General features: G+C 34.7%; 1 pseudogene; it reads left to right on the top strand.

Moving 5' to 3' along the window:
- The first annotated feature begins 4173 nt into the window (after nt 1-4173).
- Nucleotides 4174-26633, top strand: LOC116129098 (annotated as a pseudogene).
- The last annotated feature ends 80 nt before the right edge of the window (nt 26634-26713 follow it).

Here is a 26713-nt window from a genome sequence, read left to right as displayed (position 1 = left end):
ACGTCGAGCATTAGAATAATATTAAAGCATCACAAACAAACTGAAACGAAAACAAACATAATCTGAATACAAGAAACTTAACCAAATATCCAACATTCCGGGCTCATCCAACTAGTCAAGAGCTGATGAGGAGATCAATGGAGTCAATCTCGATCTCGCCTACACTGTAACAGACAACCGGGAACTCAATCGCTCATGGTGGTGATGACGGAGGCTAAAACAGTGGAAACGGAGCTGATCATAGCAGAGAGGATGTAACTGACAATGATATGATGCAAAGAAGGGCCAAAAACGACCAACGGACAGCCCGGAATACGAATAGCCGCACTCGCCGAAAAACGTTAATTTTCCGGCGGGTCTTCCAAAAAATGGTGGCGGAAATGGGATCCGAAGGTACCGATGGAAAGCTCTGTTGATGGGGAGTTCAAATCAGTCCTGGGGAGGTGAGAAGTCACCGAAAATGAGCAAGATCTGGGCTGGAAGATGAAGAGGCGCAACGGCGATTTGGCAGATTCCGACAGTTTTTGCGGCAACTGAAGCTTCCAAAGGGTAGATCCAACCGTGGGGGAATGAAGATCGACTCTTAGGGAGCTGAAACGTCTCCAAAAAATGGCAAAATCTGGCCGAGAATGCGAACCGTCGCGGTGGTGGAAGATGAAACGTCGCGGCAGCTCTTCACTTCCCATGGTGGCGTTGACGGCTCATGAAGATGATATGTGGTTGGGGAAGATGAATCGTCACCGGAGGGAGACGAAGGGTCGCCGGAGCTTGCCAAAAAACTGGGTGAACAACCTCCACGTTAACGCAACTTTTCATCTTCTTTTATAGAACAAAATGCAAAATATCACTTTGGTCCCTGCATAATTGAAACGTGACAAAATCAGCCCTTATTAATATGACAGTTTACCCCCTAAACAACATAAATGAGACAAAATCACCTATAATCCATATACCACAACCTAATATCAACTCATATCCTTTCCAAAATCATTCCAAACACGTTAAATTCATAAGAAAAATATTAGGAAACGATTTTCGTGAATAAATTCATAAATTCTTTAATTGTCTCAATACACTTCAATTCAATTACATATGGGATCTTTTTATAACAAAATAGAGTCACTTTCATGACTCTAACATGGGTTCATAGTGACTGAGATGTTTACAGCCACCACAGAGATTTGCAAGGAACCTCACAAGATAAATATCTTGTTTAGGTTACCAATGCATGTGCAGAGAGATTTTGTGAAGAGCTGACACAATGGTTGTATTCCCGTATTTGTATTTTGCCTATATTATAACTGCATACAAGATGATGTCTTGTTATGTTTTTGTCAAAACCATGTCTGTCTAGTAATTAAATGGTAATGCCCTATGTTTACAGTTAGTATGAGAAGGTAGGGATCACTAATTTGGAATATAAAAAACTCGTAACTTTGGTAGTGATGTATAAAATGATGTGTACATGTCTGTGCATTTAATGTTTGTGTTGCCTTAGTGTGGTGAATGGGGCATTTTGATTTACTTATGGAAGTTGACATTTAGTTCACCAGGAAAGTACGGTAAAGGATACTAGCAGTTATAAAGTGTTAGTTCTCTAATTTTTGTTTCCTTTGCCTCTTTGATGTGCTTTGTTTTGTGGTTTGGTGTGTAGGAATGATGGAAGGATCACCACATTGCCCACTAGTGACGATGGAAAGCGCAAAAGTTCGTGAACAATGTCAAAAAAGCCACACAGTTTGTATGAATAACAATGTGAAAGGTATTACGATTGGATAGTAATTTGTTATATGGTTGGGAATAATGCTTATTAACGTAGCTCATAATTGATTGATGTGTAGATGTAGGCGGGACTAGTCATTCAGTACATGAAGAATGTCAGGAGATTCCTTCAGCCTTAAAGGGCAACAAATGCAAAGGTACCAACCTTGCAACTCATAAACCGACTAATGCTTTCAGTTATGAAAGAGGTTTAGAATTGTTTGATAATGTAAATGAATGATAAACATATGTAGGTACCACAAATCAACGAAGGTCAAGCAAGCAATTGGCAAATAGAAGGGGAGGGGGGTTTTTGAGTAGCAGTATGTTTGACCTGCACATGGGGTACATAACTGTTTTACAATTCAGATGCTTCAGGCCATATTTACATAATATGTTTACCTCATATGATTGATTACATATTTCTGATCAGCATGAAGTTGTGGAGGAGTTTTAAAGGAGACAACTTGCACAATTTCATCACCTTGGACTGCATGTGGTTTTTTATGTCCACAGAAGAAGTGTACAAAAGGAACGTGCTGAAGTGGATTGACGAATTAGACATATTCTCAAGGAAATATGTATTCATTCCTATAGTCCTCTAGTGAGTGAAGATATTGTGTCTGTATGCATTTATTTTGTACTTATCAAACGCGGACATGGGTTGATTTCGGTTGCTTTAGACTTGACATTGATAATATGCATAAATTATAGGGGTCATTGGAGTTTATTGATTTTGTACAACTTTGGTGGACATGTAAACTTGAAAATTAAAACTCGATGCATGGTGCTGCTTGATTCCCTTGGATCGGAAAACGGAATGAGGCTGCAACCTCTGATTCGATGGTAAACTTTGATTATTTCACAATTATTTGCAAGCACATTTGAGCACATGATGAAACTATATTGTTGGAGATGTGGTACTGGAATGGGTTTCAAATTGTCCAACTTTAATTATGCAAGTTTGTAAGGGATATTTATGAATCAGGAACAATGCCCAAACATCCAGCATTGGTTGAGAAATTGCCTTTGCTAGTGCCTAAGGTGATACAACAATATATTGTGTTGGTTGATGGTAATTAGTGGTTGATATGTTCAGTATTTCATGTATTTGTTGTGACCGATAAATGCACTTACTAGGTCCCTCAACAACAAAACTACATGGATTGCAGATATTTCGTACTGTATTATATAACCAAGTTTGTAGAAGCTGCCCCAGAAGATTTTTCAATCAACGATGGGTATCCTTACTTTGTAAGTACTGCAGTCATTTAATTGATCAGGCTGATTTGTTTATTGTCTCTTCAATTATAATATGTGGGTTATTGTTATTGATTTTTATTCTTCACAAATGACCAGGACTGGTTCACACTGGCTAAATTTACAGCCTTCTATGACAAACTGTTGTGTGAAGTTGAGTAGCATAGGCTGCGTTTTATTCATTTATGTATGACTATTGTGTATTGAGTATTGTGTAATTTGTATTTGCATATGTCGGATTGAGTTCACTTAAAAAATTGTGGTGATTACGTTCACTGTTGCAACATGCAGAATTATGTATTATTATTGGTTCACATATTTAAAGAGCATCGTTATTTTGCTTGTAGTTAATTTATTGGTACATTGCTTGGATTCAGCATAATATAAATGCACAGGTACTTCAAAATATATGATATTACAAATGTACCAATAATTCTCACACTTTTCACACAGAGTTTCAGTCCAGGACAAGTGGAAAAGTTAACAAATTTCCTCAAATTTGGAAACTTGCATCTAAATTCCAGCCATGGTGTAAAGAAAAAAAAAAGAAAAAAAAAAGCATTTTTTCTTTTGCCTTGAAAAAAAAAAAGGCTTCAATTTGTACGAACTATGATTTGTGGCAATATACAAATCAGAGTTTTAAATTGGGAGATGGGAACTATATTTGTTGCAATAGCAGGGTGAGGTGTTGAATGTATACCCACCAGAAAATACAATAGGTTTTTTTTAGAGTTTCAATAGTATGTGTAAATTTGTCAATAAATGACTTAACAATAAAATATTTGGCTAAAATATAAGAAAATTTTTTTTGTTAATATCATTTCTTTTATTAACCAAACACATTAATTATTTATACCCAGTAATCATCTAAAGGGTATTTTAGTAAAATATAATCAAGACATCTACTCTTACAGCCAATCAAACAAATTAATTAGTAATATAAGTAATCATCCCAGGATATCTATTATTACTATCAATCAAACATATTAATTATTAATACATCGCAATTGAATCAGGCACAATAATAATTTAAACCCTATAATCTACCATGTAATATTTTTGTCCAGTAGCCTTATTAGTAAGATAAAAAAATTTATATAATCCAAACGCGCCCTCAGTGTCGCTGGCCTCTACAAAGTCACTCAAGGAAAACAAAAAACGCAGATTGAAAACAGAAACACCAAGAAAACAAAGGCATGGACTTTGATGGGATCTTGGGCAGGAAACAGTCATCTAAAAGAAGCAATCCCAAGAAAAAATGGCTCAAGACACGAGAGATGTGGCTAGTGGTTCTTGGTGTGATCCTTCACGCTGTCTACATGCTAAGCATTTTCGATATCTATTTCAAGACTCCTATTGTCCATGGCATGGATCCCGTCACCCATCGCTTCAAGGCGCCCGCCAAACGCCTCGTCCTCTTTGTGCGTACATTCTCGAAACTTTTGTGCACAAGGTGTTTGCTCGTTTGTCTTACTAAAAAAATGATTTAGAACTATCTCGTTTTGATCGTGTTAGTGTTTTCTTATTGGAAGTGCTCATGTGATGGAATTCAGCTATTTGGGAAATTTTTTGAGTATTGTGTTTCTTAATTGGTGTCAATGAAGTAGTTAAAAGTGTGCGTTTTGAGCATATCTGTGTTTGCTATTTTTGGTGTTTGTTTGGGCAATTTTAATGAGAACATATTGCAAAATATATTAAAGGGGTCTTGGAAAGATTTTGTCTTGGAAAGATTTTGTATAGCGGATGGTTTACAGGATGATAAATTTTTTGAGCCGGATTCAGAAGGAAATTTCAGAGCACCATTTTTTAGGAGTGTGATTCAAAATCAAGGTGGCTGGGGAGTCTCATGCTCGACCACCTACTGAGTCAAGGCCTAGACATGTTGCTCTAATTGCTGGTTTTTATGAGGATCCTAGCGCTGTTACAAAAGGTCAATATAATTTTTTTTAATTCCTGTAAAGTTTGTATGTGGCGAGTAACTTATTGTGTAAGCTGAAGACGTTTTTGTTCGCATTTGCAGGATGGAAAGCTAATCCAGTTGAATTTGATTCGGTTTTAATCAAAGCCAGCATACAATTTCTGATGGTAGCCCAGATATTGTTCCGATATTTTGTGGAGCCTTGCCACACAGCACCTAAAATACTTTTCTCATGACTATGAAGACTTTGCAACTGGTTCGTTCAGTCAATTTCTGTAAGCACAGAAACCATACATATATTTCATTAGTGTTCTTAAAGTTCTTTAGTAAATGCTAGAAGCAAAAAGAAGCTTTCTTAGAACTTTATGAATATAACCACATCTTAGCTGGCATGAACTGATATTCTTTCTTCTTTATTATAGTTGACCATATCTTGGTGTAAATTGGCTTGTGTGTGGAAAACCTAATCTTAACTCATTTACAATGCCTGAATTATTTATATCTTGGTGTGTTAGCTTTTATAGTTGTAACTTTTATTCAATGCTTTATCAATACGGTAGTGTTAATGCAGATGCGTCTTTTTTGGATGAGTGGTCTTCTGATCAATTTCAGAGCCTTCTTAATAGGTCCAATGAAGACCCGAAGTTGAAGGAGCTACTACTACAAGATAATCGTCTTATATCTCTATATCTACTTTGTTGTGATTCGAATGGACATGCACATTGGCCCTTTTCATCTACCTATCTCAATAATGTGAAGGTTGTGACCATATTGCCAAGCATATGTGCTCTCTTCTTGAAGGCTATTTCAAGGATAATCGTACAGTGTATGTTCTCACCCATATCATGGGATGCATGACAAAGGTCAGAATTATTCTATATCATATTAATTTGCCTTGGGAATTTTCTTACTTCATTTCATTCTAGAAAAAGAAAAATTTGGTGTTCCCCTTGGTGGAATTGTTACATTTGTTAGTTTAATAGAATATATTTATTCCCTATCTAAAAAAAATGCTGACATAATTACTGTTTTACTGGCAGGTAGTCATGGAGACGGTCAACTCGCAAACACTGATACCCCTCTCGTTGTTTGGGGAGCAGGTGTTAATTATCCCAAGCCATTATCTGGATCAAATCATTCTGATTGTGGTTTTCATTTTGTCAATGAATATCCACATGACACTCACCTAAAGAATGGGGTCTTGATGGCTTTGAAAGGGTGGATGTGAATCAAGCTGATATTGCACCAATCATGGTTGTGCTTAATTTTTGTCTTTGATAGTTTTGTTCTGAACCTAATCACGTCTCCATTATTTTTATTGGTCTGCTGATTGACTTTTCTGACAGTCAACTCATCTTGGATTGTCATGTTCTGTTAACTCAGTTGGGAATCTACCGCCTGAATACATCAACATGAATGAGGTGAGCCCGGTAGATTTCATTGGAAAGTGAACTTTTCCTCTGTTGTAATTAGTGATTCAAGTGTTGTAGTAAAATTTGAGTTGAAAATTTACATTTGTTCCTAAATTATAATTTTGTTATTTGGAATGGTCTGAATTGAATATTAACTTGCAGAGAAGTAACAGAGATTTCATTTGTATTACAATAGTCAGGCGGAAAAAGTTGAAGCCGGGCTAGCCAATATGAAGCAAATTCTTAGCCAATTTCTTCAGAAATCACGTGTCCTCTTTATATACCATTTACTCGACAGTAGTTTGGACTGTCATGGGCAGAAAACTTTTGAGAAGTTTTAAACATTACATTTTTTATTTCTTTGACAAGGATCTAAACTTTGTGCTATTTAATAATTGAATCTATCATATTACATTTTAATTTTAAAGTCATTTAAGAATTTCATGTTGTTCACTATCTTGACCGTTTAACCTATAGTTTTTATCATTTTTGGAGCTTTTCTAACTTCAAATATTTTATGATTTTTTTATTAACTTTCATAAGTTTTAAGGAGTTTTCATAAATCGGAGAATGAAGGAAAGCAAAACAGAGATCCTCTATTTCCAAAGCTCCCCTGTTTTCTGTCAAACTTTCATTAAACAAACAATAATAATTTCAACATGGTGTAATACATCAAAGTGTAATTCATCCTATTGCCGTACGTACACTAAAAAACGGTGGGGTTTATTCAGAAAAAAGATTAACAAATCCTTTATGAAATCTTTTTATTTATTGATTAATTTTATAGTTTAGGTTGCATTGACCATTTTATCCCTTTTCTGTAAAAATTAATGACAAAGAACACAAATATACTATTTTTTAATTTCTCAGGTCCCTTTCTTACCAAACAGTGGCTTTCAAACCTCTGCTCCTTCTATTGGCCACTTTCCTTTTAGTTTCTACAAGGGTATGCCTCTTTGTCTCCCTTTGAGTACTATTCACACCAAGTACATGTAATTTTTTAATGGCTAAATGTGTAATTTTGTGCTTCTTTTGTAGGTTTCATCTAGTAATGAAGAGGAATTTCTATTTGGAAAGGTAACTTTATAGACAATGTTTACTTAGCATTGTTCAAACATGTGTAGAAATATTGTCAAGCTTTTCTAGCTACAATGTAAGAGTAAACAAATTTGTTTGCTACATTAGTTTTATATTGACAAATTTGGTTACAGGCACCAGCTCCACCACTAGTGAAGAAACCTACTGCTACTCCACCGACACCAGGAGCCCACCCAATGCTAAACCACCACCACTGGTGAAGCCGCCCAAGACTACTCCAACACCAATGAGCCCACCTCAGTATACACCAGCTCCACCAATAAGCCCAGCCAAGGCTACACCACCACCACCAGTGAGCCCACCCACGTCCACACCACCTCCACCAGTAAGCCCACCTAAGTCCACTCCACCTCAACCAGTGAGCCCACCCAAGTCCACACCACCTCCACCAGTGAGCCCACCCAGGGCCGAACCACCTCCACCAGTGAACCGACCTAAGTCCACTCCACCTCCACCAGTGAGCCCACCCAAGGCCACACCACCATCACCAGTGAGCCCACCAAAGACCACTCCACCTCCCCCCAGTGAGTCCACCCAAAACCACTCCACCACCACCAGTCAGCTCACCTAAGACTACTCCACCAACAGTGAGCCCACCACTGTCTCCATTAAGGACAAAGAAAGGTAACGACATATGTATACAATAATAATACTCAGGAACAAACTTAAAATCCTAACTTTTTTTAGTCTTTTATTGACAATATATACTTTTTTTTGTTGCATTTTTGGGCAGATTGCCTCCCATTATGTGGAGAGAGGTGTAAATTACATTCCAGGAAGAATCTGTGTGTTAGAGCTTGTCTTACATGCTGTAACGGGTGCAAATGTGTTCCACCAGGAACTTACGGCAACAGAGAGCTTTGAGGCAAGTGCTACACTGATATGACCACTAGAAACAACAAATCCAAGTGCCCTTGAAGATTTTTAATTAAAGTTAAAAATCTGAGTCCAGGCTTAATGTTAGCTAAAGTGTGCAACAATTTTATGTCTCTACAAGAAAAAAGAGAAAATTACCAGTTCATGCAGTAGTGTTAATTTTTCTATTGTGTCTACTGAAATTTCCTGTGTAATGTACTACCGCAGATAAATAAATAAATATTAATGTATATTTATTGTTTCATTAAAATATTGTTTTAATGTCTCATCAGAGAAATGTAGCTTTCAATCTGTAAACTTGAGTATTGTACTAGCAGATCCATGCCAACAAGCAAGTGACAATATTAAAAGCTTTCAATGGCAGCACCAATTAGCAGGAATAAGTAATAAATGAAAATGGGAACATGGAGCCTAGAAGTTTCATTATAACCTACTGTGGCTCCACAATTTCCTGGATATAATAGTAAGAGAAATTCCAGTGGAGAGAATCATTGATGATCCGCATTCAGGATCTCTGTTTTAAATTATGTTAAAAAATTTACTCAAAAGCTTTAAATTACCCAAAGTGATGTTTGAATCTTCCTAGCCAAACAAGATGGAAGCTAAATTAACCATCCAAAGAGTCTATGTTGACGGGTCAGTTTAATTTGTTCAAGAATTAATTGCCACTCAATCTGGTTGTTGAAACAAATAACTACAAACAATACACTGGTGCCAACTAGCTGGGGTCAAAAGCTACAGTCAAATGAAATGAAGAGTATGAAAATATCTTTCAATTTGGCTAAGCCTCCTAGGCAGGTAAGACTTCTTTATTTACCTAACCACTTCAGATATTGCAGAGTTTATTCATATATATAGTTTATTCATGTTTTAACAAATAATTTACTATTTTTTATTATATTATTATATACTAATGTTTTTAGTAGTTAAAAATAATTTATTCGACATTTTATCATTATTTGTATTGGTAATTTATTTTAATAAGACAAAGCAGAGGCATGAAACAGAAAACAATTTTGTCTAACAACAGTTAAAAGTGGGGATGGGGTTGTTACTTTTCAAACTTATTGGCAAAAAATTAATTTAGTAAAAAGTGAGGAATGAAAATGAAATCCCAATGATACCGTGTTTGTGTTTCACATATTGTTATGGTCCCCCTGGTGTTTGTTGAGATATAAATATAATGACTGAAGCCGCGTGGTCCTTGATAAAAACATTAATTGTCTCCTACTCAAATCTCATCTTAATTTATTGCTAATCACCAATCAGTCAATAGAAAACCGCGGGTTACTTTTTATTATTATTTAAAGTTATTATTGATAGTGAAGGGGTGTTTTATCATGCATTCTAATAAGACATGTTAAGTACAGAACATTTATTTATTTTAATATATACAAAAAGAAAAAGAAAATTTAATTTTCAATATATTAAAATACTAGATCGAGATATCAAAACCATAAGTCCATAAATGAAGGTGAGAAATTGAATTACAATCTGCAACTTTTTTTTTTTTTTTTTTTTTTTTTTTTTTTAATTGAAGGTGAGAAATTGAATTACCAGCTGCGACCAGCCACATGCCTTCATTAATGAATATTCCTGTGGGGTGCTATGGATGTTCAATGACAATATTAATTACCAAGCAATTGAGAGGAGCTTCTTCTCATATCATTCAATGAAGCTACCAATAAAATGTCTTAGATCCCAAGTATTGAAAGACGGAATGTTGTGTGCGGAGTAATGAACATTTAATTAAGAGATTATGGACTGCTAAAACTCAAGCTGCTTCTGCATCGGCTGCAGAGTCACTTATTAATTGCTACCTCTTGAGATCAACATTTTTGGCTCAATGTCTTTCAAAATTTTTCTGCTTTCGTTGGCTGCATTTCTTTCAGTCAAATGCTACAAGGCTAATAACTCTCAGTTCTGCTCTGCATTTGCTAATAAATATACGGACATGATTAATTTGAACGTAATAAGTTTCATCAAAATGAGATGTTGAGAAAGTTGGCGCACCTTCAACCATTTTTGTATCAATTTGAGAAGTGTAATCAATAACAGTGAGTTTTTATATATCCTATAACCATTTTTATCTATCAAAACAGAAAATAAATAAAGCAAAACAGAGCTCCCCTGTTTTCTGTCAAACTTTCATTTAACTTTCATCAGGCAAGAGGAATTTTGGTTTCCAATTGGATTTTTCTACTTTCTGTGTTGTTAGAATATAATGGCTTTTAAGTATATACTTATAATATCAGCCAGTAATTTTTTTTTCTAAAAACTAGAAATATATATATATCGTTTGATTCTTCTTCTTTGGATGAGAAGCGGGTGGTGGGCGGGCGGCCACACAACATGACAGCGACAAGACACATTCTTTATTGCTCCGTAGAAAAAACGATGCCCAACACTGCAAGCTGTTGTTATTGTGTGGTTGGCATGCTAGTTTTGCTTGATTAATTGAATCTACTTGACTTTTTATTTCTTAGTTGTTTTCATACTCAATTATTGCTCGCTCTCCCTCAAAACTATGTTGTCCATTTCCACTACTAAAGTCTTGGTCTTCCTTTCCTTTCAAAAAAAAAAATTCTACGGCAAAAATCTACCCAATACTCTGTTTTATCAATTTTTGTTGCTTATTATTGCTCACAAAGCAGAGAAACAAACACTGAATCTGCTCCTTGAATACTTTCCTCTTACTCTCAGATTAAGCCATTAAGCTGCACTTGTTTTACTCTTATCCTTCTTCTGCGTTTTCAATTCTCTGTGCTTTTTATTCAGTATCCATAAATTTACTTTAAAAAAAAAAAAAAAAAAAAAAAGATATTATCCAGCATCATTCTCAACTTTTCTGATTCTGATAGCAGAGATCTGTTTGGTTGAAGCTAAGGTTCTGTTTACGGAGCTTTCCTTGCAAGTATTTTGCTTATTAACTCTGTTTCTTTTTCTCACTTTTATCTTTATATCCAGTAGTATTCCTTTAAGATGATTAGCAGTAGTTAGTAGGTGTCGTGTTTGCTGCCTCATTCACTGGCTAAATAAGGCTTTAAGATACATAGAAACAAGATATATAATTACTCAATTCAATGTTGCATTGCATAGTTATCTATCCCACTTAAGTTTAAGTACAACCCATTGGACTTATATAAACCCGCAAAATCTATCACGTGGATCAATAATGGGTTTTAATTCCAGCGTTGATTTTGTTATAGAACACCAGATTTATATAAATTAACCTTTGATTTCACTTTTATTAACAAGAGTATTACAATCTCTAAATATGTAATTAATTAAAGATTACCCTATTTTTATTAATATTAATTCCTTATCTACTCATAATAATCATAAGAATGCTCTGTTTTAATCTTTTTCTTTAATTCTTTCAAGATTATTAATTTTATGTCATTTCATTAGCTTTGCTTTAATTCCTCTATCCATAACTTTCAATTCTCTGTCATTTAATTAGATTTACTATATATTCAATATCCATAAAAAAAAAAAAAAAAAAAAATCAAAGATACTATCCATCATCATGCTCAACTTTTGCTTATTAACTCTGTTTGCTTAAAGATAGATTCTGTTTATTAACTCTGTTTCTTTTTCTTTGTTTCCTATCAACTGTTTCTCACTTTTTTCTTTATATCCAAGTATTCATAATATTTCACAAGAAATAGGCAATGGCTCAAGAAATAGCTGTGGCTGTTGGCGCTGAAGTTGTAAAAGAGGCTACATCAGATATATGTGGTTTGCTTAAACAGCAGATCTCTTATTTGTTCAAGTACCAGAACTACATCAACGGCCTCAAGAATCAAGTTCAGGAGATCAGATATAAAAGAGAAATGGTGCAGAGACCTGTAGAGTCTGCTGAAAGACGGGGGGAAGAGATTTACGAAGTTGTTACAAAATGGCTGAGTGACGTGGATGAGTTCACTGAAAGGGTAGCAAAATCCATCATTGAGGATGAAGATAAAGCAAACAAGGGTGGCTGTTTCAAATTGGGTTCATGTCCTAATTTGATTCAACGTTACAGGCTGGGCAAAAAAGCAATGAAGGCCAAAATGGATGGCACCGATCTCTGCGGAAAGGGGGACTTCAATAGTGTTTCTTACCGTCCTGCACTACAGAGGACAGAATCCATGTATGTTAGAGGCTTCGAGGACTTTGATTCTAGAAGGCAAGTTTTGCAGGAAATTGTGGACACATTGAAGGATGCTAGTGTTAACATGATTGGGGTGTATGGGATGGGAGGTGTGGGCAAAACCACACTGGTCAGAAAAGTAGCCATGCTGGCCAAGGAAAAAAAGTTATTTGATGAGGTGGCCATGGCTGAGGTAGCACAAACCCCAGACTGCAAAAAAGTTCAAGAAAAAATTGCTTTTGATTTAGGCCTGGAATTTGGACAGGAGAGTGAATATCAGAGACGTGGTTTACTACGGAATAGGATAAAAAAGGAGAAGAATGTACTTGTAATATTCGATAATATTTGGACGAAAGTCGACTTGGATGCAATCGGAATTCCTTTCGGGGGAGGTGGGAAACAAGGAAAAGATGACAAGGAGAGGCGATGCACAATATTGCTAACTTCTAGAAATCTGGATGTATTAAACAAAGATATGAACACTCAGAAGAACATCCCTGTTCATCCTTTATCTGATGGAGACTCATGGAATTTGTTTGGGAAGATTGTGGGTGATTTGGCAGAAAGCCCTGATTTTCATCCTGTAGCAGTTCAGATAGTTAGAAAATGTGCAGGTTTACCGGTTGCTATTTCAACAATTGCGCATGCATTGAAAAATGAGAGTCTTAACGCTTGGGAAGATACCTTGGCTCAACTAAAAAGGTCTAATCCAAGATGCATTCTAGATATGGATGAAACTTTGTACTCTACTATAGAACTGAGTTACAATTTTTTGAAAAATGAGGAAGCAAAAACATTGTTTCTTCTTTGCGCTCTACAAAATGCAGGCACTAGAATATCCATTGGTGACTTATTGAAATATAGTATGGGTTGGAGTCTGTTTGGAGATGGTTTTACATTAGAAGAAGGAAGGAATAGATTGCATAGGTTGATAGATCATCTGAAAGCTCGTTGTTTATTGTTGGATGACGACGGCGATGACGACAGAGTTAAAATGCATGACATTATTCATGCTGTTGCTATATCGATTGCAGCAACAGATAAGTTAATGTTTAGTATTCAAAATGTCACCGGCTTGAAGGAAGTACTGGAGGAGAAAAAAGATTCAAATGCTCTATCTTTGCAGTATATAGATATTTATGATGAGCTTCCCGAAAAGTTGGAATGTCCCCAACTCAAGTTGTTTTTCCTATATATGAGAAACAAAAATCTACATATCCCAGATACTTTTTTCGAAGGAATGAGAGAACTGAAAGTTTTGGATTTGACCACAATACAATTCTTGTCATTACCTTCATCACTTGATTGCCTCAAGAAAATTCGAACATTGTGTTTGGATGGGTGCCAGCTAGGAGATGTAGCAATAATTGGAGAGTTAAAGACATTAGAGATCCTTAGCTTTCTGCAATCTGATATTGAACAGTTGCCTGGAGAAATCAGACAGTTGACTCGGTTGAAATTGTTAGATTTGAGCCACTGTTTAAACCTTAGACAGATAGCACCAAATGTCATCTCCTGCTTGTTTCAATTAGAAGAGCTATATATGGGCAATAGCTTTGTTCAATGGGAGGTTGAAGGAGTCGATAATGAAGGACGAAGAAATGCTAGTCTTGGAGAGTTAAAGCGGTTGTCTAACCTAACAGCTTTACATCTTCATATTCAGGATGCTGGAGTTATGCCACGAGACTTGTTCTTTAAGAAGTTGAAAAGTTATAAGATATTTATAGGAGATAAATGGAAGTGGTCCCATAAATATGACATTTCAACTTCAAGAATGCTCAAACTCAAGATCAACAATAGTACTTGTTTGGGGCTCGGGATTAAAGCTTTGTTGAAGATGACTGAAGATCTTTCTCTAGAGGAAATGAATGGTGTTAGAAATGTTCTTTATGAACTCGATATGGATGGTTTTCCACATTTGAAGCATCTGCTTGTAAAAGATTGTCTCGAGCTTTTATATATCATTAAGTCAGTTGCCTGGAATCTAGCCTTTCCCAAATTGGAGTCCTTGATCCTTTGTAATCTGATTAATTTGGAGAAGATATGTCATGGCCAACTCAATGCAGGGTCGTTCAGCAAATTAAGGATAATGAAAATAGAAAAATGTGATAGATTGGAGTATCTCTTTGCATCCTCTGTGGCAAAAAACCTTACTCAGCTACAACAAATTGAAGTGACTGATTGTAAGAACCTAAAAGAGATTTTTGGTGAAGAAAGTGAAGACCATGGTGATGAAATTGAAACAAATGATAAGATTGACTTCAATCAATTGTGTTCTCTAACACTACAACGTCTACCACAATTCATAAAGTTTGGTTGTGACATGAGGGTATGTTTTGTATTTTTCATCTTTTATATTATTTTGATGTAAAAAGGAGTTTTCTTATTAGTTTATAAGTTATGTTTACGAACAAGGTTTATTTCCACAGGTCGTCTTTCCAAGATTGGAGAACTTGAAACTGTGCTCAATTTATATTGAGAATACATGGCTTGATCAACCTTTGGCAATGTCTTCTTATAGTCAATGCTTAAAAAGCTTAACCATGGAGGAGTGTAATGGCTTGACATTTTTGTTTTCATCCTCTATGGTCAAAAGTCTTAACCAACTCCATAAACTTGTGATAGGCAATTGTAAGTCAATGGAAGTAATAATCGACTCAAAAGGGGAAGAAGGAGAAGAAAGGATAATTGATATGAGCTTTCCTAAACTATTCTACTTGAAACTTGAAGTTCTGCCAAAACTTGTGACTTTTGGCACCGGGAATTCAATCGAATTCCCGTCTTTAAATGAAATTCATATTGATGATTGCTCTAATTTGAAGACATTCTTCTGCAAATCTTTTTATCCAGGCACTGTGAGAGAAGAACCTGAAGAAGAACTGAACTTGGAGAACTACTTTATTGATATAAACCCTCTTTTTGATGAAAAGGTGATTTATCTTTGTACTAAAAAATTATGTTGCTTATTACTTTCAAAACGTTTTTCTCGATTTTGAGAGCAGATCAACCTTACACAATATTTGGAAATCTTTCTCATCGTAAGATTACAGGTCTTTTATACAAAAATATTGACATCATGGATTGTTCGCTGCAGGTTGTTTTTCCAAGCTTGGAGGTGATGGTACTATTACACTTGGATAACTTGCAATTGATATGGCATAACCAACAACTCCATGTGGAATCCTTTTGCAAACTAAAAGAAGTGAGAGTCAAATTCTGTGAAAAGTTAAAGACTATTGTTCCATCTAATTCTCACGGACTTCTCACCTTTCACAATCTAGAGAGATTGATTGTTGAGAATTGTTGGAGTATGAAAAGTCTCTTTCCAGTTACTATAGCTACTAGTCTTGTGCAACTTAATGACCTTTGCTTAGTCTCCTGTGGGTTGGAGAAAATCGTTTCTGAGGAGGAAGTTAACGGGGCCCCTAGATTTTTGTTTCCACAACTAACAAACTTTAGTCTCGAAAATTTACCAGAACTCAAATGTTTCTACCCAGGGTTCCATACAATAGAGTGCCCGATGCTAAAACTTGTGGCTGTGTATGGGTGCAAGAAGATAAAAATATATGCTTCAGAATTTCCTAGCTTCCAAAAGAAAGACGATGGGAAAAGCCAACCTGCCATTTTTCTGTTAGAAAAGGTATGATTTCAATTTCATCCATACTTACTATTCAGATTAATCTGATCATCGCTTAATCCGATTATATTTTTGCACAAATACTATGGGATGGCCAATTTTCCATTTTACATAATATAACATAAATCCTTTTATTTGGTGTTGCAATTTTTAGTATGATATAGTACCCCAAATGAAAATTAAGATTTAAACTAAGCGTCAGTCAACTTCTGTTTATTCTTAAGGACATTAATGTTTCTGTTGCAATGAAAATAAACTAAGAAGCACTTTTCCTTTTGCTTGGTTATAATAAATTTGTTTTTCTCTTTAAATCCATCGAGTTGATGTATGATAATCAACTCAGTTTCGAGATATTATTCATTTTGCTGATTAAAAATTGTTGTTTATTTATTTAATTATTTGAAATATATAGATCACATAATCAACAGGAGAAATTTTAATGATAATATCAGTCGCACACATCATAAACCAAATTCTTACTTCCTACATTAAAGCTTGGCTCATAAAAGTAGATAAGACCTTTTGCCTTGTACATTTCCATTTATATTATTTCCAAATTAAAGATCTGTTTATATATTGTTGTTATGTTTAAATTGAACTCAATCCTAACTAATTCCACTAATAAACACACCAGCACACATAGCACACGAATTAAATAGAAAAGAAACCAAGAACACCAAGCTTTTAACGTGGTTCAATTATTCCAATGGAATAAGTTACATCCATGTTGAGCTCCAAGTAATATGGGGCTCGTTGCACTATAAGGATCAAGATTGTACAACTTGCAAACCAATCAACACAAAATACCTGAATCCCTCACTTACAAGAATAAATCCTCAAATCAACCCGTAATCGTAAACCCTAGAGCATACCTATACACAGTATCTCTACCTGAAGAAAATCCCTATTCTTCTACCCACAATTTACACCAATTGTGACACAATTACAAGATTTGAGAAAGAACCCTAAAAAACTGAAGAACCCTAGCAGAGCTTGATATTGCGAGAGAGGAAGAGTGTTATTCTACTGTGCAAATCTCCAAATATGCGACCTTATATAGTTTGACTTTTTGGACTGCTGAAGGCCGTCAGATCATGCTGGAATCAATGGCTAAGATTACTCACTTAAGTGAACTCCAAAATGCCAAGGTATAGACAATATCAAAACGTCATCCCTTTAAAGCTTCGCTTAACAATTGTTCTACTTACTTATAATTAGTTGTACTACTAATTAATGATACTAACTGCTTCTTAAAAGTATATAACATGTGACACCTTTACCATATATAAAAATCGTAGTATTTATCTTTGTGTACCGGTGAACTTGTTGATGAGTGAACCCTAACATCAACTTATTTGCTTGTTCATTGAGTTTCAGGTCATACCAAATTTGGAGGTGTTGGGTTTAGATGCATATGATTTCAAATTGACATTCCTCCATAGTGATTTGGCTGAGAGCTTTGGCAAACTTAAACGACTTTCGCTGGGTTACTTTGATGATGAATCTGTTGCTTCTCTATTCAGTTTCCTTCAAATGTTAGATTGTTTGGAATCACTTTGTTTTTGTGTTAGTAGCTTCAAACAGCTATTCCCATATAAGCAAGAACATGCATGGAAACAAGATTCCCAAGTGGACAAATTTCTTCAAAATCTTCAAACTCTAGAAGTCCAATTTTGCCACCATTTGACAATTATAATGCCATCTGCAATGTCTTTCAAAAATCTTACAACACTGGACACTTGGAGTTGCGGTGGACTAGTCAACGTACTTGCATACTCAGCAGCCAAAACTCTTGTCAATCTCACAACAATGAGAATAAGAAACTGCAAGTTAGTGACAGAGGTAATAGCAAGTGAGGGGGACAGGGAAGAAGAGATTGTTTTTGGCCAATTGAAAGTTTTGGAGCTTTACTGTTTATCAAGCCTCACATTCTTCTGCTCCGCCAATCATTCCTTCAAATTCCCCTGTTTGGAGCAAGTTATTGTGAGTCAATGCCCAAAATTGAAGATCTTCTCACAGGGAGAGTTAAGCATACCATTGCTAAAGAGAGTACAATTGACAAAAAAAGATGACAGAGAATATTTTTGGAAGGAAGATCTCAATTCCACTATCCAAGAAATGTTTACAAATATGGTATTTACTCTATCATAAAGTCATTTTTTTTCCCTTTACATCATTGCTATTGAAATCTATATATATGTTTTTTATAGATGTTACTGCTAATATATACGATGATATGTAATATCATTTGTGATATTGATATTATATTATAATTTTGAATTAATGATAAGATTAATGCAACAGCGCCAAAATCATGACTACATGAGCTACTATCTTCTATGGACTAGGATGAAAAGCTATCAAACTCCTATTTCAATTAAAAATTTGTAATTCCAAGATTTCACGAATCTCAATCTGCTGATTGCATATACAGATCAATTGCATGCTAAGCAAGTTTGAAAAGCCTACATTGATACTTGCTCAAAAATTTCGCTAAGTTGTTTTTGAACATTTATTTTGTGTTATGATTTAGGATTTAGTTTTTCTCAGTTTGCTCTATATGGGTCATTATGCCTTGGTTAAATTTTTATGAGAACTACTTACAATTTGGACCATGTACATTTTTTTTCTCACACAGTTTCAAAGTAGATTACAAAGACGAAACTAAATGATATATGTTGTGCAAAATTGCATGAAAAAAGATTAGTATAATATGATTTATAATTCTGTACTATTTTTTATTTTTATTTTCATTTTGTTGTTATTATATATTCACAGCTATGTAGTGGCTATTTTATTTGGTTCCTCTCTAATAAGTAGCAGCATAAGATTTCAAATCGTTCCATAGTTTTTTATGTCCAACTTTCAGGTGCTCTTATCATAGAGTGGCACATATTAAAACTATAAACAAGTACAAAATGTTGTTACATTTATGTATTAGAATTTTGTTTTCCTTTTTTAGTTTTTAATCTTTTTACTGAAGGACAACTTTGGATTCTGATGGATGTGATTACTTATGATTTATAATAATAGAACAGGGATGTCTTTTTTTTTTTTAAACATCAACATGAAATTTGTTAATTATGAGTTAATACATCCAATATTAATATTTCATTGACATTCATATATAAATATTCATTCTGTTAAATTTAAAATACTTTTCTATGTTTTAGTCTTTCAAAATTCAAAATATTGATTGTACCATGTTTTAACCTAATATTTTGGATTTTACAGATTGGTTTTTGCAACCTAGAATATTTGAAACTCTCTGAATTCCCCACATTAAAGGAAAAAATATGGAACGGCCGATTGCCAGTGGGTTTATTCTGCAATGTAAAGTGGCTAGTATTGGATGAGGTTTCTGATATGTCAAGTTCTTTTCCCTCCCATGTATTGTACGATTTAAAAAATCTGGAGACGTTGGAGGTAAGGAATTGCCATTCTTTAAAAGATTTATTTGATATAGAAGGACAGACATTGAAGAACAATGAGGAAGAAATTTTGGGCTTTAATAACCTGAAATCGTTGAAAGTTCACAATTGTGGCAGCTTGAGATATTTATTTACTCCTTCTATAATCTTGGGCCTTGATAAGCTCCAAGAGATTGAAGTAAAAAGTTGTGATTTGATAGAAGAAATCATTAAGAAGGACGAAGAACAGAAGGCAGACATTGGTAAAATTATCATCCCTCATTTGAAGTCCATTGTTCTTGAGCTATTGCCTGACTTGGCAAACTTCTATTCAGGCTCTAACGATCTAGAATGTCCGTCCTTGAAAAGTATTACTATAGCCAACTGTTCGAAGATGGAATCATTTGTTTTCACCGATTTGAAGGAGAAGAGCCATTCTGATTATTCGTCACATCTTTTCAGCGAGAAGGTTGGGTTTTCTTAAATAATTTTCTCATATTTTGCAAGATGCATTTTTATTTCAAGAATTTTATCCTTTCAATTATAACATCCTTTAAAAGTTACCAGTGTTATGTTATTATCATAAATTACTCCAACAGGAAGAAATTTTCGTTTTATGCATAGATGACAGAAGTTTGGTATTAGCTAGTTTTATCATCTAGCTCCGTGCTTTCTAAGATGGGAAAATACCTTTTTATCTTTTTAATTTTGATATCATGTCCAACAATCTTATTTTGAAACTATGATCTTTGCATTTAATTATTTTAATGTAAAACTCTATGTTCTCTAAGACGTCAAAATATTGGTGTTCTGTTCTTGTTCCATACAAACCTCAAGATTTGATTTGGTTTGACAACTGTTCAACCTGACTAAACACTTTTTTGTTCTAAGTCATATATAAATGCCCCAATATTTACATGATCGATCAAATGCTTGCTACAGGTTGCTTTCCCAAACTTGGAGGTGATGGTACTCTTACACTTTGATAACTTGCAATTGATATGGCACAACCAACAATTCCATGTGGAATCCTTTCGTGAACTAAAAGAAGTGAGAGTTGAATTCTGTGAAAAGTTAAAGACTATTGTACCATCTAATTCTCACGGACTTCTCACCTTTCACAATCTAGAGAGATTTACTATTACGAATTGTTGGAGTATGAAAAGTCTCTTTCCAGTTTCTATAGCTACTGGTCTCATGCAACTTAAAATGCTATACATAATTTCTTGTGGACTAGAGGAAATTGTTTCCAAGGAGGAAGTTAAGAGGGCCCCTAGATTTTTGTTTCCACAATTAACGTACATCCATCTTGATAATTTACCGGAACTGAAATGGTTCTACTCGGGGTTGCATACAATAGATTGGCCGATGCTAAATGGTTTGGTTGTGAAGGGTTGCAAGAAGATAAATATATATGCTTCAGAATTTCCTAGCTTCCAAAGGAAAGACGATGGGGAAAGCCAACCTGCCATTTTTCTGTTAGAAAAGGTATTATGATTTCAGTTTCTTCCATACTCACTAAAAAATGCAACATGTTTATGATTGTTTAAATTAATCTAATCATCGCTTATTCTGATTATATATGTGCACAAATACTGTGGGATTGTCAATTTTCCATTTATGTAGTATAACATAAATACTTTTATTTGGTTTTGCACCTTTTAGTATGATATAGTACCCCAAATGAAAATTAAGATTTAAACTAAGCGTCATTCAATTTCAGTTTCCAATTCATAAGGACATTAATGTTTCTGTTGCAAATGAAAATAAACTAAGAAGCACTTTCCTTTTGCTTAGTTACAATAAATTCCTTTTTCTCTTTAAATCCATCGAGTTGATGTATAATAATCAACTGAATGTTTCAACTGTGAGATATTATTCATTTTGTTGAATAAAAATTGTTGTTCATTTATGCAATTCCTGTTTAAAGTGTATATTAACATTGTAACATATTTATTTATTTGAAATATATAAATAACATAATCATTTGGAGAAATTTTGTTGGTAATATCAACCGCACTTGCATTAAAATTTTACTCATAAAAGTAGATAAGACCTTTTGCCTTGTGCATTTCCATTTACATTATTTCCAAATTAAAGATCTGGTTATATATGGTTCTACTTGCTTATAATTAGTTGTACTACTAATTAATGATTGTAAAGGGAGTTTAGAGTGAAGGTTTGGTGATCTAAGAATTTAATAAAGAGGAAAACAAGGAAGAAATGGCAACTATTTTTCATTGATTGTTTTCAAGTACAGGGGACGTTCTTTTATATTGTAAATGACTGAACAAAAAATGGAAGAAGATCTCAACCATTGAGCTGTAACAGAAAAACAAAAAATTCTTGACTGCCATTGATTTTGCTGGGAAGTAAATCAACTTGTTCAGCAAGTTGACCAACTTGCATAACAACCTTCGACAACTTGATCAACTTGCCTAACTACCTTATGCCATTTGACTTGCAACTTGATTTTGGGCGGGAAACATAACAAACTTCTGCAGTTTTAGTTCGTTAGAAAGTACCAGTGATTAGCAGTCCAGAATCTAGCATTTGTTTGTTGTTTGAGTGCAGCTTGTATTCTCAATAATGATACTGATTGCTTCTTCAGTATATAACTTGTGACACCTATACCATGTATATGAAAAAATTGTAACATTTTTCAGTGTATATCGGTGAACTTGTTTATGAGTGAATGCTAACACCTAATTATTTGCTTGTTCATCAATTTTCAGGTCATACCGAATTTGGAGGTGTTGGGTTTAGACGCAGATGACTTCAGATTGACATTCCTCCATAGTGATCTAGCCGAGAGCTTTGGCAAACTTAAACAACTTGTGCTGTGTAACTTTGATGATGAATATGTTGCTTCTCTGTCCGGTTTCCTTCAAAGGTTGAATTGTTTGGAATCACTTTCATTTTATGGTAATAGTTTCAAAGAGCTATTCCCCTATGAACAAGGACATATATGGAAACAAGATTTACGAGGGGACACATTTCTTCGAAATCTTCAAGCTCTACAAGTAGTTAGATGCCATTGTTTGATAATTTTGATGCCAACCGCAATGTCTTTCAAAAATCTTACAACTCTGGACACTTGGAGCTGCGATGGACTAGTCAGCATACTTACATGCTCAGCAGCCAAAGCTCTTGTCAATCTCACAACAATGACAATAAGAGACTGCAAGTTAGTGATAGAGGTAATGGCCAACGAGGGAGACAGAGAAGAGGAGATTGTTTTTGGGCAATTGAAAGTTTTGGAGCTTTACTGTTTATCAAGCCTCACATTCTTTTGCTCAACCAATTGTTCCTTCAAATTCCCTTGTTTGGAGCAAGTTATTGTGAGTCAATGTCCAAAATTAAAGATCTTCTCTCAGGGAGTCTTAAGCACACCTTTGCTAAAAAGAGTACAATTGACGAGAGAGGATGACCTAGAATATTTTTGGAAGGAGGACCTCAACTCCACTATCAAGCAAATGTTTACAGATATGGTATTTATTCTTTAACAAAATCATTTTCTTTCCTCTTACAACATTGCTATTGATATCTATATATATATTTTTTTTACAGATATTACTACTAATATATATGATGATTTGTAATGCTATTTATGATATTGTTTATATTATAAGTTTGAATAAATGATAGAGATTAATGATATATGCTTTGTGATTACAGAATGTGCGGAGCTCCAAAGAAGACTGAGGTCATTCCTTTTAATAGTTTGTGATGCATCACAACTCCATTTCCTCCAGGTGAAGAGGAACTTTCTTTCTGCCATCTTAACTAATATTATTTTCGTATTTGGTTTGAAGGTGGAGCGCCCTCCGTTTATTTATTTGTGCTGTTGTTTCACTTGGATTTGTTTTATGTATTCCAATTTCTCCAAGTTGCCAAACACTTTGGGCAAACAAGACGATACAATTTGATTTTGTGTTAATGCATTATTTGCACTATCAGCATTGAGTTTTTCTACTCTGTTTTTTAAATTACCATTTTGAGTACATGATAAAAGGATAAAGAAGAGGGAATTCAAAGGTTTAGAATGAAAGCCTATGTGCCCAATAAAAGCTTAAAACAGAGATGAGATGTGTCAACATGGATATGACTGGGATACCAAATATTCCACATGTTCATTCTATCCGCTTAGAGACACCTCTCCTAGTATCCTCCGTTCCATATTCACCTAAACACTCTTAACTGTGAAATCAAGAAACACAAGCAAAACAGATTAAGAACTCGTATCAACTTATTAAGATGGCAATTACACAAATCAAATTGATGTTCAATCTCATATTTAACCCAAAATTCAAGGCTTCTCTTGCTCTGTACAAAATACAAATTAATATGTGACTGACGACATATTTGAGTTTGAAACCAAAATTATAATGAAAAACATGAGAATTCCAAAGTAAACTCATTGATATTCATGCAGTGCAAAAAAACAAACCCATACGGCCAAAGTCCTTTTCCCCTCAAGAGTGCTCCAAAACCCAGGAGGCCATAACAGAGCTCAATTGAACACTCCATGTACACCAACTCTGTTTCTAAGTTCCTACAAAAACCTATTCACTTTTTTCTAAGAAGTAAAACTTGAGGTCCATGTTTCCAAAGAGATAAGTTGGCATCAAATCAAGTATAAAGGGGATAGAAAAATGGAGAATTTGAAGCTTAAAATGAAATATGAGAATGAAATTGACTAAGAAATTTGCCTGAATATTACTGCATAGACAACTGAAAAACATCTATACCAGGAAAGCACTACCGTTACTACATAAAATCTAACAAATTGTCTTTGTTTAACATCTTTGCGCTAGCTATTGTTATTATTAACACGAAAACTGCTCTATGCCACCATCATTGAGCATTATGTTTTTTGTGTGCTTTATAATTTCTATTGTTAAATATTCTTAATGATGATGTTAGACATCAGTATGTGAAGTAAAGTGTTTATTCTTAGTATAATAAAGAATAAGCAAGGTTCTAAAATTGCTAGAGTATATATATATATGTTTGCAATAAGTTTTTCAGTGATGTAAACATAAATCATATTTTGCTTTCAAGAATTCAAAGGAAGATTTAGAAGTGTAAACGAAAACAGTGAGTTTTCATATGTCCTACAACCATTTTTATGAATCAAATAAGAATAAACAAAGCAAAACAGAGCTCCTCTATTTCCATTCCCCTCTTTTCTGTCAAACCTTTCATTAGACAAACAATTATAATTTCAACATGGTGGATTGTGTTATAATGATCTATCTATTACACAAAAAAACGTTACTAAAATCTGCCCACTACTCATACAGAGTAATAAAATACCTCTTTTAATCCTTTTGACTATTTATATGCACATTTTCCTACCTTCCTCTTTGTCCTCCCTTCCCCCAATCTCTTCTTATCCCTCCCCTCGCACCCCCACTCTCACCACCGCACGCACCCACCCACCCAACTCGTGCATCCACCCACCACCATCTCACGCGTCCCTACTTCCAGCGTAGCCCCTCACAGAGTACAGCCCCCAATGATTTTCATCCCCGCTATTGAATTTCAGGATTTCCTTGATACTTATTTTCATTTGTTGATTCTGATTTCGGTGGCTGATGATTTTAGTTTAAAGTGTTATTTTGGAAAGGAAGGTAGGCTGGGTGGCCACTGGGGATTTCCTTCGTACTATATCTTGGTGTAAACTATCTTGCGTGTGGAAAACCTTATCTTTACTCATTTAAAAGTCCCGAATTATTTATATCTTGGTGTGTTAGCTTTTATAGTTGTAACTTTTATTCCCTATCTAAAAAAAAAAAAATGCTGAAATAATTACCGTTTTAGTGGCAGGTAGTTATGGAGATGGTCATCCCACAAACACTGATACCCCTCTCGTTGTTTGGGGAGCATGTTAATTATCCGAAGCCATTATCTGGAACAAATCATTCTGATTGTGGTTTTCGTTTTGTCGATGAACATGCACATGACACTCCAACACCTAAAGAATGGGGTCTTGATGGCATTGAAAGGGTCGATGTCAATCAAGCGGATATTGCACCAATCATGGTTGTGCTTAATTTTTGTCTTTGATAGTTTTGTTCTGAACCTAATCACGTCTCCAATATTTTCATTGGTCTGCTGATTGACTTTTCTGACGGTCAACTCTTTTTGGATTGCCATGTCCTGTTAACTCAGTTGGGAATCTACCGCTTGAATACATTAACATGAATGAGGTGAGTGCAGTAGATTTCATTGGAAAGTGAACTTTTCCTCTGTTGTAATTAGTGATTCAAGTGTTGTAGTAAATTTACATTTGTTCCTATATTATAATTTTGTTATTCGGAATGGTCTAAAACGAATATTCACTTGCAGAGAAGTAACCGAGATTTCATTTGTATTACAATGGTCAGACAAAAATAGTTGATGTCGGGCTTGCCAATATGAAGCAAATTCTCAACCAGTTTCTTCGGAAATCACGTATCCTTTTATATACCGTTTACTCGATAGTAATTTGTACTGTCATGGGCAGAAAACGTTTGAGAAGGTTTAAACATTACATTTTGTATTCCTTTGACAAAGATCTAAACTTTGTGCTATTTAATAACTGAATCTATCATATAACATTTTAATTTTAAAGTCATTTAAGAATTTCATGTTGTTCACTATCTTGACCGTTTGATGTACTTTCTGTCAGAGACTATGAAGCGGCAATGAAGCTTTGAGCAAATCTAAGAAGCTCGGTGCTGATGTCTGTAATTACTCTTAGTTATATTGGTTGGATGGTCTGTCTTCTTCTCCATGTGCAGCAATCTTATACTTCCATGGCAGGAAATATATTAAGAAAGGAACCTGCATGCCACCAGAGAAATAATACTAGAAAAGTAATGTCTAAGTAAGCTTGGACTCTTTTAACCTGTAGTTTTTATCATTCTTGGAGCTTTTCTAACTTCAAATATTTGATTATTTTTTTATTAACTTTCATAAATTTTAAGGAGCTTTGATATTCACCTGTAATCAAATCAAAGAATAAAAGAAAGCAAAACAGAGCTCCTCTATTTCCATTCCCCTGTTTTCTGTCAAACTTTCATTAGACAAACAATAATACTGTCAACATAGTGTAATAGTGATCTACCTATTTAATGTAGGTTGTATAGACAGTTATGTTGATATATTGGTAAACAATTTGCTATTTATGGCCTCAATCATTAAGACTTTGACATTATG

Source organism: Pistacia vera, unplaced genomic scaffold (genome assembly GCF_008641045.1).
Source record: "Pistacia vera cultivar Batoury unplaced genomic scaffold, PisVer_v2 Contig208, whole genome shotgun sequence".
NCBI classification, from domain to species: Eukaryota; Viridiplantae; Streptophyta; class Magnoliopsida; order Sapindales; family Anacardiaceae; genus Pistacia; species Pistacia vera.
This window is presented reverse-complemented; position numbering and strand designations above follow the sequence as displayed.